Raw genomic sequence first — 14,094 nt, 5'->3', positions numbered from 1 at the left:
ATACACACATAAAAGTATATTTTAAAAAAGAATCAGTTGATGTCAATTTAGTAAGAATGATCAATAGTGGTCATAGTTAAAGCCATATATCTTAGGATACTCCCAAGGTCAGAGGAGCAGAGCCTGCCTGGGCCTCCTAGACACCTCCCTGGGGGTAACAGGACATCAGTCAAACTCTCTGTGTTTATCCATGCACACACAGGCCTCCCCTGTGCCTATACACTGCTGCAGAAAATGGCAGGCTCTGACCCTGACCTCCTGATGACCAGAGGACGCTGTGTCTTCTCTCTGCATCCAGTGTGTGCCTTTAGAGATTTTCCCTTCTCGCTTTACAGCCAGTGTGATGTGATGTTCTTGAGAAATCACCATGAGGCTTGGAGTAAACCACACAATGCAGAGAGGAGCCCGGGACAGAGGGCTACTTTTGATTTCATTACTGCAGCACATGGGGTAGGGAATGAAATCACACTGCTGTTGTAATTTATTCTCTTCATTAAAATAGAAAAGCATTCGACAAGCCATAAAATCCCCATCTGCACACCCGGCAGGCTCTCGCCATGTGAAACACACATGCCTTCCTTCCTTGCCTTGAAAACCCAGAGGACTGAAACATTTAGTGTTGGGGCTTGGCAGGATCCTAATATTTAAGCTCGAAAAGCCCTGGGTGCTCTCGCCTGCTCTTTGAATGGCTGCACCCTTTCCCAAGTGATTGCCACTCTAGATTTAAATGTCACAGAGACCTCTGCAGTGCAGCATTGGGCAATGAATGGATGGACCTGACTGCCTGTGATGTTTCTGTCACCTCCCAACCCAGTCAGTCACCTTGGAGAGGAAACAAAAGGCCTTTCATGGTATGGAAATGAAAATCAATCCAGAAACAGGGCACTGCAGTCATTCTTACAACCCAAAGGAAGGAGGCTTTTAATCCAGAGAAATTACCACCTATGGTGTGTAAGCTCCACAGTCCAGAAAGAATTCCCTGCCCCCCACACCCCCCACACCCCCCACACTCACACTTAGAAGCCAGTACTGGATTGGTGTTTTAGGCATTGGAAATGTACAGTCCCATAAAGATGGCTTCAAAAGTAATTGCAAGGCCTTGGCTCCTTTTTATCAAGCTGTCCCTCTACTTGGAGAATACATATTCTGTTTTAATTTTTTATAAAGGCGTCTGATGAAAAATTTAAAGAAACTCTTTTAGAGAGCCTGTCTTCTGTCAGATGTCATGCGAGGCCTGCATTTAGTAGGACAGTTATGTAAGGTCCTGTGTGTCTCATAAGCAGGTCCTTACCATGGCTTCAGGGTCCCTGAAGTTCTGAGGTTTATCTCTGTGAGAACTTGGTGTTGCTGAATTTTTTTTTTTTTTTTGGCAAAGTTAACGCCTCGAGAGTGGTAGGAAATGTTTAGTGATGTTTCTCTTTCGAAGCATCGAGAAAAGAAATGCAATGGGTGCCCCTGTGGAGGTGGGACAATACAAAAACTTCACCTGGGAGTATCATTAGGGTTAGGTAATGAGAGATGTAAACACCAATGTTATATTGCAGAGGACTTGGGGGGTATACCATCACATTGTAGTCTTATACCCCGTGGATGGAATCCTATTGCTCTCATAGAAGTTACACTTCTGGTTCAAGGTCAGTCAGCTACTATGCTGCTGAATTCTGGGTGGTTTCTTTCCTCCTCTAATCTCCTCTCCTCCTCCATCCCTCCTTCAAAATGTCAACTGTGAAAAGTCAGGTCTGACCGTGCAGAAGCTGCAGCCAGGAAAGGTCATTTCCTGTCAGTATGGCATCCCAGTCTCCAGGAGAGAGGCTGGCTGCATTTCTTTCCTGGCAGGGTCATTAGCACCAAGGTAAGAAAAGAGAGAAGCTGGCTGGTCTCCGACAGGACTTCTAAGCACTGTGATGTAATACTTTGTCCAAAATGCAAGTGTATCTTGCCCTTGGCAGGAGAGGGACATGAGGAGGTTTGGAAAAATCGCAAAGATTAAATATGTGTGAAGTGCTCTCAGCAACTCTCTGTGTGCTTACAGTTTATTTCTGTAATTTTATTTAGTGTGTGTGCCTGTGTGTTTACCTACGTATGTGTCTGCATGCCACTTGTGTGCCTGGTGCTAATAGAAGCCACGAGAGGAAGTCAGACACCCTCAGTCTAGATTTATAGTTGGTTAGGAGCTGCCATGGGGTCACTGGGAATCAAACCAAAGCCTTATGTAAGAGCAGCCAGTACTCTTAACCACTGAGCCGTTTCTCCAGCCTCTGTGTGACTATTTCTTAATGGTGTCGACTATTGTTACTGAAGTCGCCACCTCTGATGCAATGGGAGTTTATCCTGGTTGTGAGGGTCAGTTCTGGGCTAGATTCCTGGATCCTGCATGAACATCACCTCCATTCCTCACTGACTATAGGATGTGTGAGTTCAGTTCCCATGTGGTGCTTCATCTGTAAGATAAAACATCAGTGATTCTTCTCTCACAGTGATGGCACTGTCATTTGTGATGCCTGCCTTACACTCACTCTTTGATCATATGATTCACGTCAGGTTTTTAGTTGTTCAGGGTTGAGCTCTTGTGAAGTGGTTATATCTTAAGGGAATGATACTGTCTCCTATTCATTACTAGTCAAGGTCAACGTATTTCTTTCTACTATAAATTTACTCAAATGTCCTTTAAGCTTTCACACCAAAAATAAAAACCTCCTTGTACACTTGGCCTTGCCATACGGTGAGAGTATGAGATAGATACTGAAGCTGGCAGTTGGAATACTAGAGAAGTCTTCCCTATCTTTCTCTGCCTTGGCCTCTTACTCCATCTTCGTTTTTTCCATTCTTCAGACCCCCACCTTAGTCAGAGAAGTGATGTATTAGCATGGAATGTCTTTAGCTATATGCGAAGTTGTACACTGAGCTGACACAGGGTAAACCAAGGCACATCTTTTCCCCAGCAAGCAGGCAGAGTGAAAGGGAGACAGCTGCTGATCAAGGGGAGGGAGTTCCATGAAAGTGGCATCATTCCTTAGTTGCCTGGTTCCATGTCTCAATCTGCATTTCAGACAGAAGTAAAACCCAGACTTCTCTACTTCATTTCCTTTATCGGAAGATGAGGAGGCTTTCCAGAAGTTAATAGCCAATCTGTGTTTCTATGTCACTGGGCAGAACTGTATCTGGTAACTCACCCTAACCACAAGAGAAACTATTAACATTTAGTAATAAGTCACCTTCTGTGCAAATAGAAAAAGAGGCACTGGGCCGTGATGGCACACACCTTTAATCCCAGCACTCGGGAGGCAGAGGCAGGCAGATCTCTGTGAGTTTGAGACCAGCCTGGTCTACAAGAGCTAGTCCCAGGACAGCCTCCAAAGCCACAGAGAAACCCTATCTTGAAAAACCAAAAGAAAAAGAAAAGAAAAGAAAGAAAGAAAGAAAGAAAGAAAGAAAGAAAGAAAGGAAGAAAGAAGGAGGGTGTTGACAGTATCCAGTACATAAATAGATATTAAGTCCAAGATGCCCCTTTTCTTCCTGTCTTCCCAGGATGAATTTATTTGTCCCTTCTGTGAAAACTTCCAAACAGCTCACATGGAGTTCTCTTTCATGGTCATAATGCTCACAGTCAACTAGACATGTGCTTCCGTACCCAGAGGACATAGGTCAGTGGGGCTTGCTGAAGGAATGAATGGATGTGTGGTTGGGCCTCTTGTGAAGACTGCCAGAGCCAGCTGCTGGAGGGAAGTAGAGAGTGCTGAACCAGGCAGTCTCCTGTCCACCTGGCACCCTGTTCCCATCCATGGGCATTCCCCTGATGAAATGTGAAACCACAACCCTGACCACTTGGATTCATTAAAGCATAGTGGGGAGCTTTGTGCCAAGGCCCTATTGTCTCACATGTGCTAGAAGATGTGAGTTTGGGGCTGTCAGCTTTCTGTCTTCCTAAAATGTGTATGTGTACATTTAAATAGTCATAGCCATTTGATCATTGTTGATACAGCTCCTCTCAGCTAGGTATAATAATACATACAATTGTTGTCTTTCCCTCTTCCTTTCCTCCTTCCTTCCTCCTTCCTTTCTTTCTTTCTTCCTTCCTTCCTTCCTTTCTTTCTTTCTTTCTTTCTTTCTTTCTTTCTTTCTTTCTTTCTTTCTTTCTTTCTGTGTAGCCCTGGTGTCCTGGAACTCACTCTGTAGACCAGGCTGACCTCAAACATCAGAGACCCACCTGCCTCTGCCTCCAAAGTGCTGGGATTAAAGGTGTGTACCACTACCACCACCCAGCTTAATATGTGCAATTCTTAAAGTGAGCAAAGAGTCCCTTTAGAGGAGTTTTTCTTAGTTATGCATGACTGAAAACTCAATTTAAAACACAGCTTATACTTCTGGGACTTTAGTCTAAGACGATGTCTAAATGAGAATCCGGCAAGGTGTAGAGAAAGCTTTAATAGCTGGGTTTTATTTAAGAAAAATTCTAGCTGGGCGATGGTGGCACACACACACCTTTAACCCCACCATGGAAGCACACACACACACACAAAAGGATCACACCAGATATCATGGTGGCACAGAAATGTCACTGGATCTATCAAGTAGACCTTGCATGGATCCTGTATTCTACCTTCTAGTTGGCAAAGATGGAATTCTGCATGTGCACAGATATGCTAGCCAAAAGAGTAGACCATGGCTATCACTTGGTTCTTTTCTGTCCTCATTCCCCTATGTTGTTTGATGTTGTAACCCGTGTGTGTGTGTGTGTGTGTGTGTGTGTGTGTGTGTGTGTGTGTGTGTGTGTGTGTGTGATACTCAGGAGAAAAGCCATTTTCATGAGATTGGCTGTACACATGTATGCTTTGGGCTCATGGAAGAAGAGTGTAGGGAATTCCATGTGAAACCTCAGCTATTAGAACCTGGATGATGATCTCCCTTCTCCTCCTTACTCTGTGTTCCCAGGAGCGAGAAATCATAAGGATAGGCAGTTGTGGGGAACGTATTGTAACTAATCTTCAGACTGTACTCCATGTCTCCTCTGTTTCCCCAAACCTTGGCCCACTACTGTGAATGACAGTCAAGAGTATGAACTCTTGGCGCCCCTCTTCCTTCTGTGCCATATACAGGCTGACTGATGTGTTTAGGAAATTCATTCAAACTCTAAGGCTAAGCAAGAAGTAATTTCCGGATAGCCTTGATTGTAACCAAAAATTGAATTCACAAGTCTATTTCCTGAACATTCTAGTAAATAAAGCATTTAGCAGAGAAATCTGGAAGAATTGATTTTTTTTAAGAGTTCAAGGCCAGTCTGGTCTACAGAACATGTTCCAGGACAGCCAAAGCTACACAGAGAAACCTAATGATAACTCTTTCTGTCAGCTACCTGAGTTCCTCTGTGACTTTAGAGCCCCCAATATAACACACATAGTCTTATATTAGTTTCAATGCTGCTGGCCTATGACTAGGATTTTTTATGTGCTAACTCAGTCTTAATTATCAACCATAACTACTAATCTATATATTTTATAAAGACTTATCTTGGATGACAGCAGCATGCGTCCTCTCTTCCTGGCTCACATGGCAACTCCTCCCTTTACTACATTTCCCAGAATCCTCCTTCTCTACTAGTCCCGCCTAACTTGCTTTCCTATTGGCCAACAGTGCTTTATTTATCAACCAATAAGACAAACATATACATAGAAGGACCTCCTCCACCAGAAACCTTGTCTCAAAACAAAACAGAGAACAACAACAAAATACTCCTCTTTGAATTTCTGATTTCAAAGAATGAGTATGACAGGCACAGCTATGGGTACACCTGGAAGACATGGTCATGACACGGGGTATTGCTCTGTTTATCTGTGGGGAACATGAGTGTAAGTAGTGAAATTCCCAGGGACTCAAGTGAAAAATATATCAGAAAATGTAAGGTCGGACCCTGGTTCTAAGAAATAATGAATAAATAGCCTCAGCTGAGGAGGTAAAGGGGACCCCACAAGGGAGACTGCAAAACACATCATTCATCCCATTGACTGAAGCCTCAGATAAAGGAGTTTTCAAGCTTAAATAAAGATTTAAATATGTGTTAGTTCAAAAATTAGCTCTGTCTGAGCTCTGGTTCTTACTAGTTTACATGGGACACTTTCCATCCTCATTGATTTTTGCCTAGAAAGAACCACTGTTAATTGTCTACAAATCTCGGCTACTGAGATATGGACATATCCTACATAGAAGTGCAAAACATAATTGAGTCTTTTCTTTTAGGTAAAGGCTCTGCAATAGTAAATTAAAGTGATTTCCATTTGAAAGGCGGCTCTGTTGAATTCGCAGTAACTCTGGTTCCTGTTTCCTTTGATAGCCTGCCAGTAAAAACAGGAGTCAAGGATACTGTAGGTAGAATGCTTCATTTTTGCATGTGAGATGTAATTCACACCTACTTTATTAAAAAGCAAACTGAAACAAATGTCACAGTCTTGGTTAAGTTTATTGCTGACTTAGTATAGTATTCTTGTTCATCTAGCTCTCTAGAATAAAGCAGGAGTCCTGGGCGAGACTAGACTAACACTAAATCCATTAAGTTCTTCATCAGAACATGAATGCATCAGTCATATTCACCCCCTCATGGCGTGCAGAAAGTGGTGCATTGAGATTTGAAACCGTGATGTCAAAGCACTCTGTCTCAGCTGCCTCTTGGGTTGGAAAACTTAGGAATCTTAGACTTTTCCAGAAATAGCCAGTTTATTATTCCATTGTCAGAGTTAAGAAGTTTGGAGAAAATTACTGATGCCAGGTCAGAGCTTTAGAAGTAAGTACTAGAGTCCTATTTAATTCCAGTGCCAGCAAAGCATAAGTCAAATGAATAAAATGAAATACAGAGGTTAAAAAATGCAAGTTGTAGTCTGGGAAGATGGCTCAGCACAAGCAAAAAGACCAGAGTTAGGGTTGCTAGCACCCACATAAATTCTGGGTGATGGTGGCAGCTAGCCTACAATTCCAGCCTAGGATGAGGAGACAGGATCCCTGGAGCTGGCTAGAAAGACTAGCTATATTGGTGACATCTGCGTTTGATTAATAGACCTTGCTTCATTGAATAAGGTGAAAGAGCAGTTGAGGAAAATTTCCAACAATCTTGGGTCTCCACATAAGTATGCGTGCATACACCCACATATAAAAATTCTCTGTCTCTGTCTGTCTGTCTGTGGTCTGTGAAAAAAAGAGTACTCTGAAGAACTCTAGTAACGTGTCACTCCTCATGACCAATCATGTTGCCCCAACAAGCGTTCAATCATCAGATGTTTTGCAAGCACCTCCCTTGTCTGAGGCCCACAGACACAGCAGTGAACAAGAGACTGAGGCCTCTGCAGATGGGACTTATTTCTAATGGAAAACCATCAAGCCTGTGAGATATGTTTGGGAACAAATGAGCGTTGTGGGGATGGCCTCATGTGCCTAAGGTGAGGAGAGAATGACCAGGAGAACAGCTTTCCTCCCAGAAGAGATGACATTTCCATTGTAATCTGAGTTCATAGTAAGAGGACAGTATTTCCATCAGTTTACCAAGGAGAGAGAGTAGACAGAGAAAAGACCCATGGGATGTGCTGAGACAAGAATGCCCTAGGCTCAAAAGGACCCAGAGGTCCAGGAGGGAGTGGTAAAAGCCATTGCTAAATGTAACATAGCCTAAATGGGGGCATCCTACTGTGATGGAAGAAGAGGACTTTCTAGGGAGGGAGGGAGTGTGGGGAGGAAGGGGTGGTGTGCAGTTATGTGTAATATTCTGTGGACATATATTAATAGGATGTGGACAGTCATGGGTTACTAGAGATCTTACTGAGTCACTTTGAGAGAAGAGAGTGGCAAAGAATAGCAAGACAACATGCTAGCATTTTTTCCTGTTATTTTCTGTATGTGACTATTTTCCCCAGATCTTTGTATGCACCACATGTATGCCCAGTGCCTGTAGAGGGCTGGATAAACTGTTGGCTCCCTTGGAACTGGAGTTTAAAATGGTTGTGAACTACCATGTGGGTGTTTGGAATTGAACCTGGGTCCTCTGCAAGACAGGGCAGCTGGCGTTCTTACCTGCTGAGTCATCTCTACAGACCCATGCTGTGACATTTTATGGACAAAGGAGAACAGATGAATGAGCAAGTAGCTGAAGTGACATCAAGAAAGAGGGTTTACTTGGTAGATTTTTTTTTAAGCACAGCCGAGATAAGTAAGACATCCCTTTGATGGGAAAGGTATTTAAAGATGAAGAAGCTGGTGATGCCAAGGAGAGAAAGGATAATGGGACAAGTTAAGTTCTTGAAGCAGGAGAAACCTGGATGGTGTAAGCAACTTATGCTTTCATGGAAGAGTGATCTTCAGTGAAAACCGGGACATGCCTCCCATTGCAGAAAGAGCAGAGTTCCCGAAGCAGGTTCTAGGAATTGCTGACTAGTCTGAAGAAGTAGAACTCATCCCATCCCGTATGTTTTCCACAATGAGTGGGAGGCAGTGAGTGATGACAGTGAGTGATGGAGGCCAGGGACAGTGAATGGAGGGTTGGACATGATAACATTATCTTCTTTGCACAGAAAAGTAAATCCACTGGGGAATTTTCATAAAACCTTCCAGCACTGTTGAGTGCCCATTCAAGATTTATGGTAAATAATTGGAAGTGTCCTTGACCTCCTACTTTTCTTTAAGATTTTCCAACTGGCCAGATCCAACTAGATTTGCTTAAATATTTAGGAGTTTTTTTCCAGGGTGGTATGATTAGAAACTAAGGGCAAACTATATAAAAGGGAGAAATTGTGGTGCTAGAAGGTAGAACAGAGGCACAGCAAGGAGAAAACTGAAGATGGCAGGAGTGAAACAATGGAGGGGGGTATATGCTTGAAGAACTACAAAGAATAAAGAATGATAGCATAAGCACCAAGAGATAGAAATTGGTTGCTGCCTGATAGGCTCATCGTGTTTACTTTTGAAATGCTGCAGCTGTTGGGGACAAGATGAGCAGATAAGTATTGGGTTGAATGACTGAAGTGTATTGGAGAAAGTGTAGAAGTGAAAGAAGTCAAAGATGTAAGAGGAAGGCCTCTTGAAGACATCACCCATGGGAATTCAAGAAAGATTTTGCTCCAAGAGATGCTACCATCAATTGCCAATGGTGGGAGTGAAGATGCCTTTTAATGAACCAAATAACAAATGGTAATGAGTGAAGGTCAGGTGCCTTTTGAAGACGGATGGAAGATAAATGATTTGGAAACTACCAAAAACAACAAGAAGATCTTAGATTATGTGAGATCTGCAAATCAAACCTTCTGCCCCTGGAAGGGAAATGGAAGGAGACAGCCCATTTCTGGTAGGATAATAAGGGAACCAGAAAATGTAGCAAGTGCATGAGAAACATGGATTGCTCCTAGTGGCTAAGGTAATGTTGGGTGGTAGGTAGAATGAGATTGCTCATGGGGATCTCCTAGAGTTCGGAGCATTTTTCTGGAGCAAAGCACAGGTGTCCTGCTTCCTGGCCACTGGGTCTGAGGGATGGACAGAGGTTTCATAAGAGGACTAACTGCCGGTCAGCTTTCTGACATGTGGATTCTCTGAGAGACATCTGCTGTGGTCATCTGCCCAACTTCAGAAGATGCTATCTGACTGAGAACATGAAACAAGAGGAAGTCTCTAATCACCTGATCTGTCTGGTAGCACCATACATATGGATGCACACATACATATTCATGGACTGAATCCCAAGTGGAAATACAAGGTCAAAAGCAATAGTCAAGACCCAAAGAATTTCAGAGATTTGTACATTATATGTGTGTCTTTGTAATGGATTTTCCTGTGTTGGGCTGTGACAATTTGTCTGGAAGGTCCATGAGACAATGGATGATGCAGTGTCAGCAGAGACTATTCTGTACCATCCTTTTGTCCGTCTCTGTGGGCAGTGTATGCATCTCACTTCTCCTTCATGGGCTACCACACTATAGGCCAAGCACGTTTCCCTCTTTTTACTTTTTAACTTTTTATGTCAATATTTCTGGTTATTGGGTTATAGAATCTTTAAAGGCTGGGCTACATCCAGGTCCTGTCTCACATCCATGTTAAATTATTCTGAAAAGCACCTTGAAATGCTCATCTCTTTGTCTTCCCTGCTCACTTTTGGGAGAAATAAAAGAAGGAAAGGGACCCACACTGTCCTCCTTTTGATGCTTCCATCTGAAATGGAAGTCTTTAAACCGAGACTTTAAACTTTCTTAAAGCTTCCAGACAGCAAGAAGATAGTAAGTTTAGTCACATTTGGAAAGGAGCTGTGAGGCAGGCGTCTGGAGTGGTTTGGAGTGCCCGTATAATTTGTGCCCAGAAGAATGTTGCACCTGTACATTGGAGGCAAAAAACTTTAGTGTGTTGGGAAGTGTTGAAGATGGAGCCTTCAATGTTCTACCAGTTTTTCTTTTCCTCACTATGTTCTTGACTTCGGGTCCCTCCCAGAGATTATAAATAAATAAATAAATAAATAAATAAATAAATAAATAAATAGGCTGTGGAAAGGGCCTTGTGGCACTCCCAGGCTCTGTCTTACCATGTGTCCCACCTGAAAACCAGGTAAGGGCTATCCACCTGGCAGCTCACCAATCGAGATCCAGGGGAATCTGACACCCTCTTCTGGCCTCTGTGAGCATCTGCACTCATGGATACACAGTTCCCCCTGCACATAATTAAAAATAAATATCTTTCAAATAAATATCCATGTCTATTTGTGGTGATGGGGTTTAGAAGTGAAGGCCTCCCATGACAGGCAAGTGCTCTACCACTGAGTTGTGGATAGAGCCCAGTCATGTGGACTTCTGGTCAAGATTTTTCTTTAACTGAACTTCTTACAGAGAGCAGTTTTTTTCATTTGTGTAATTCCTTGAAAATCGAAATTCTTTAAGACTTATGACAATTACACATGATAAGAGAGGTCTAATCACTTTCCTTTTTCTAGTCTAAACCCCTTTATGTGGTAGCCACAGCTGAAGCCTGTGTCCTCTCAGACTCTTGTTGTGGGTTTTTGCAAGATGGTCAGTGAGTTCCTGAGAAGGAGCCTTGGTGAACACAGTCTGTTTCCAGAGGTCAAGAGTCAAGTCGCTGCAGGGCTTGGAGATAACAAAGTTGCCCAGGGTGGCAGTGCAGTCCCTGGCTGATGTATAGCAGTCATCAGTACTGGCCAGCAGCAGCAGCTTCTTGGGTACAAGAACAGAGATGATGTCAATGCCTCTGGTGGGCAGGAAGGGATGATTGTCACCAGCACAGAGTCACAGCAACCTGTCACCTTTCATGGAACAGTGTGAGGCTTGCCAGTCTTGTTCCCGAAGTAGATTCTCTACACAGGGATCATGGGAAGCTTGGCCAAGATGATAGATCTCGGAGCACTTAACACCAAGAGTAACATAACCATTGTAGTCCCCAGCAGTGGCAAAAGCCTTGAACCTGATCTGTTGGTCAGCCTGAGTCTGCTATTGCACTGGCAAGATCTTTAGGACCCCATCCTTTAGGGACAGTCCTAGGAAAATGGCAGTAATCTAGAATCATTTAATGGACAGGGAAAACAGGTAGATGTCCTTCGGGGACTTGATCTTCATGTCCTTGACCATGCGACCCAGCCTGGTGATGGAGAGCCGCTCCTTGTTTTCACGTTACCTTCACAAGCCTCGAAGCCTCTGTTAGGCCCATGACTTTGACCATGGCAGCAGCCCCTTATGCTGCTGCCGAATTCTCTGCAGAAGCAGCCAGAACTCCTAAGTCCAGGCTGGTCCTCTACCATTTAGTGTTTTCTCAAAGAAGAAGTCTTTCTTTTCCATATATAATTTTTAAATCACCAAGTTATATAAAGAAAATTTGTAATCTGTTTCCACACAAAGCAAAAAGAGCTGTTTTTCTAGAATCAGTCATGAAGAATTTCAGATTCAGGAATATTTCCTTAGTAGAAATATTGAAGGTGGAATTTTTTCCCAGAAAACACCAAACCATTAGCATGTTAGGTCATAACTCAAAAGGAAGAATTTTTTAATGTAAGATCCATAAACTAAGATTATTCATGGCCACAAATTCCTACTTTTCATGCCACCACATTTTTAAGGAGATGCTGAGGGGCCTCTTTTTAGCTAGGATAAGAGCAAAAAAAATTAACATTAGACACTCTGCTCATATTCCAGTCCTTTTCTTTAAGCAGTGTCTAGGCAAGAGCCAAGAAAACTAGGGCAAGGGCTATTTTTAAGACATATTTTAAGTTCTTTATTTGGGGGATTTGCGAGCAAAATGGTGTGAAGATTTTCCTACTGTGGTTGTTAATTCTGTCTGCTTTATTTGGAAAGTAGTACAAAAAAATAATATTGATTCTAGTTTTTACCTGTTAAGGACTTATCAAATCTTATCAAATAAATCCACCCCCATGCACATCTGTGTTTAAAGATAATACCATTGGGATTTTATGGTGATTAAAACAAACAAACAAACAAAACAATTTGCTACCTAGAAGAGCAAGGGTGAATAAAAATATCTATCTTATGTCTTTTTGAGACAGCTATGATTCCAGTAAGTTATCCACGGGGCCTGAATGCCTCATCCCTATAGGGTTCTCCAATGTTCTCTCTCATTTCTTGCAACAAGTACATCATCTGTCTTGGGGGAAGTGAGAAAAGCTCCAACCCTGACGGAGTGTTTTCATAGTCATGTAACAATTAACAATTCACAAAGCTTGCTGGGGGCACATCTAGCTGACTGTATCATAGGAGGTGGATGGGGCTGAAATAAACGGGCTGTTTGAGACCTTGATACATAGTGACCATGCTCTGTGGAGACAATGCTGCCTCCATGACATCATGGACTGCAGGTGGCCATGGAGACACAGAAACCAAGCACAGCTCTTTAGTGCTGATCCTGGCAGAGCACAGAGTGGTTACTATTTACATAGCTTCCCTGGCCATATGGCTGATACCTACCTACAGGGGACAATGACCATGCCTGCTTCACTTACCCATGTTGGAAGAACCAATGCTAGTGCAGCGGCTCATGGGGTGGGACCCCGGTTTCTGAGACAGTGCTTCTGGAGTTGACTTCCTTCTGAATCTCTGCCCCCTGCCCTTTCTGTTCAGTGCGTGTTGACTGCTCCTTGCCCTCCCACTCTTCTGGGAAGTGTGCCTGGGCAATGGGCCACAGATCTTAGTCCCACAGGGGTTCTCGGACAACCCAGTGCCCTCCATGTGTATCAAGTAGTCATCAGAGTGTGTGATGAAAGCTCGACACTCTGTCACGAGGTGCTGTGGATACTAAGTAATATGAGAATCCAAAGAAAGACAAAGATATGGGCAAGGAAATTTACTCAGAGTTTCTTAAAGCAGTCGTTCTGACCCTAACCCTAAACCAAACCCTAACATTAACCCTAACCCTAAATGTATACGTTGGATTAATTTAGCAGCATTTATAATCAAATGTATTTTAGCAGCAGTAATTCTTTCCTCGGCAATCAAACAATTTAAAGACAACAGTATGGCATTTAGTATCCAGATTCTCTGTGTATTTTTCATCTTTATGTGGCTTTTCTACTATTTTACTTTTTTTTCTTTTGTTTCTTCTTTTTTGAGACAGGGTTTCTCTGTCTCAAAATCTGAAATCTGAAATCTGCCTGCTTCTGCTTCATTTAGCAAATCCTACCAGCATTGGCCACCACAAACGGTTACTCTATTTCCTCCTGTTACTTTTTCTCTCACAAGCCTATATATATATATATAAATGTAGTGTAAACCTTTAGAGGTTTTTCTTTATCTGGATCTGTCTTTATCATCTCAGAAGTGCCGAGTACAATGCCCAAGAGCGCCGGGATGGAGCGAGCATATGGAAGCTGCTCCAATTCCTCTCAGCGGCCTGACAAGGCAGGCTGTGGCGGGCGGCAGGTTTCCCTCTTTCTCTGGAAACCTTGGGGTATGGGGTCATCCCACTCCTAACACCATTCTGTTACGATAAATCTTTCTGCCAAAAGCTGCCTGAGTCCCACCACCATGTGTGCGCTTTATGCCAGCCGCCTGCCCGAGTTAGACCCAAATAAATACACAGAAACTTGTATTAGGTACAGTGCTGCTTGGCCAATGACTAGGA

Source organism: Cricetulus griseus (assembly GCF_003668045.3).
Source record: "Cricetulus griseus strain 17A/GY chromosome 1 unlocalized genomic scaffold, alternate assembly CriGri-PICRH-1.0 chr1_0, whole genome shotgun sequence".
Lineage (NCBI taxonomy): Eukaryota > Metazoa > Chordata > Mammalia > Rodentia > Cricetidae > Cricetulus > Cricetulus griseus.
This window is presented reverse-complemented; position numbering follows the sequence as displayed.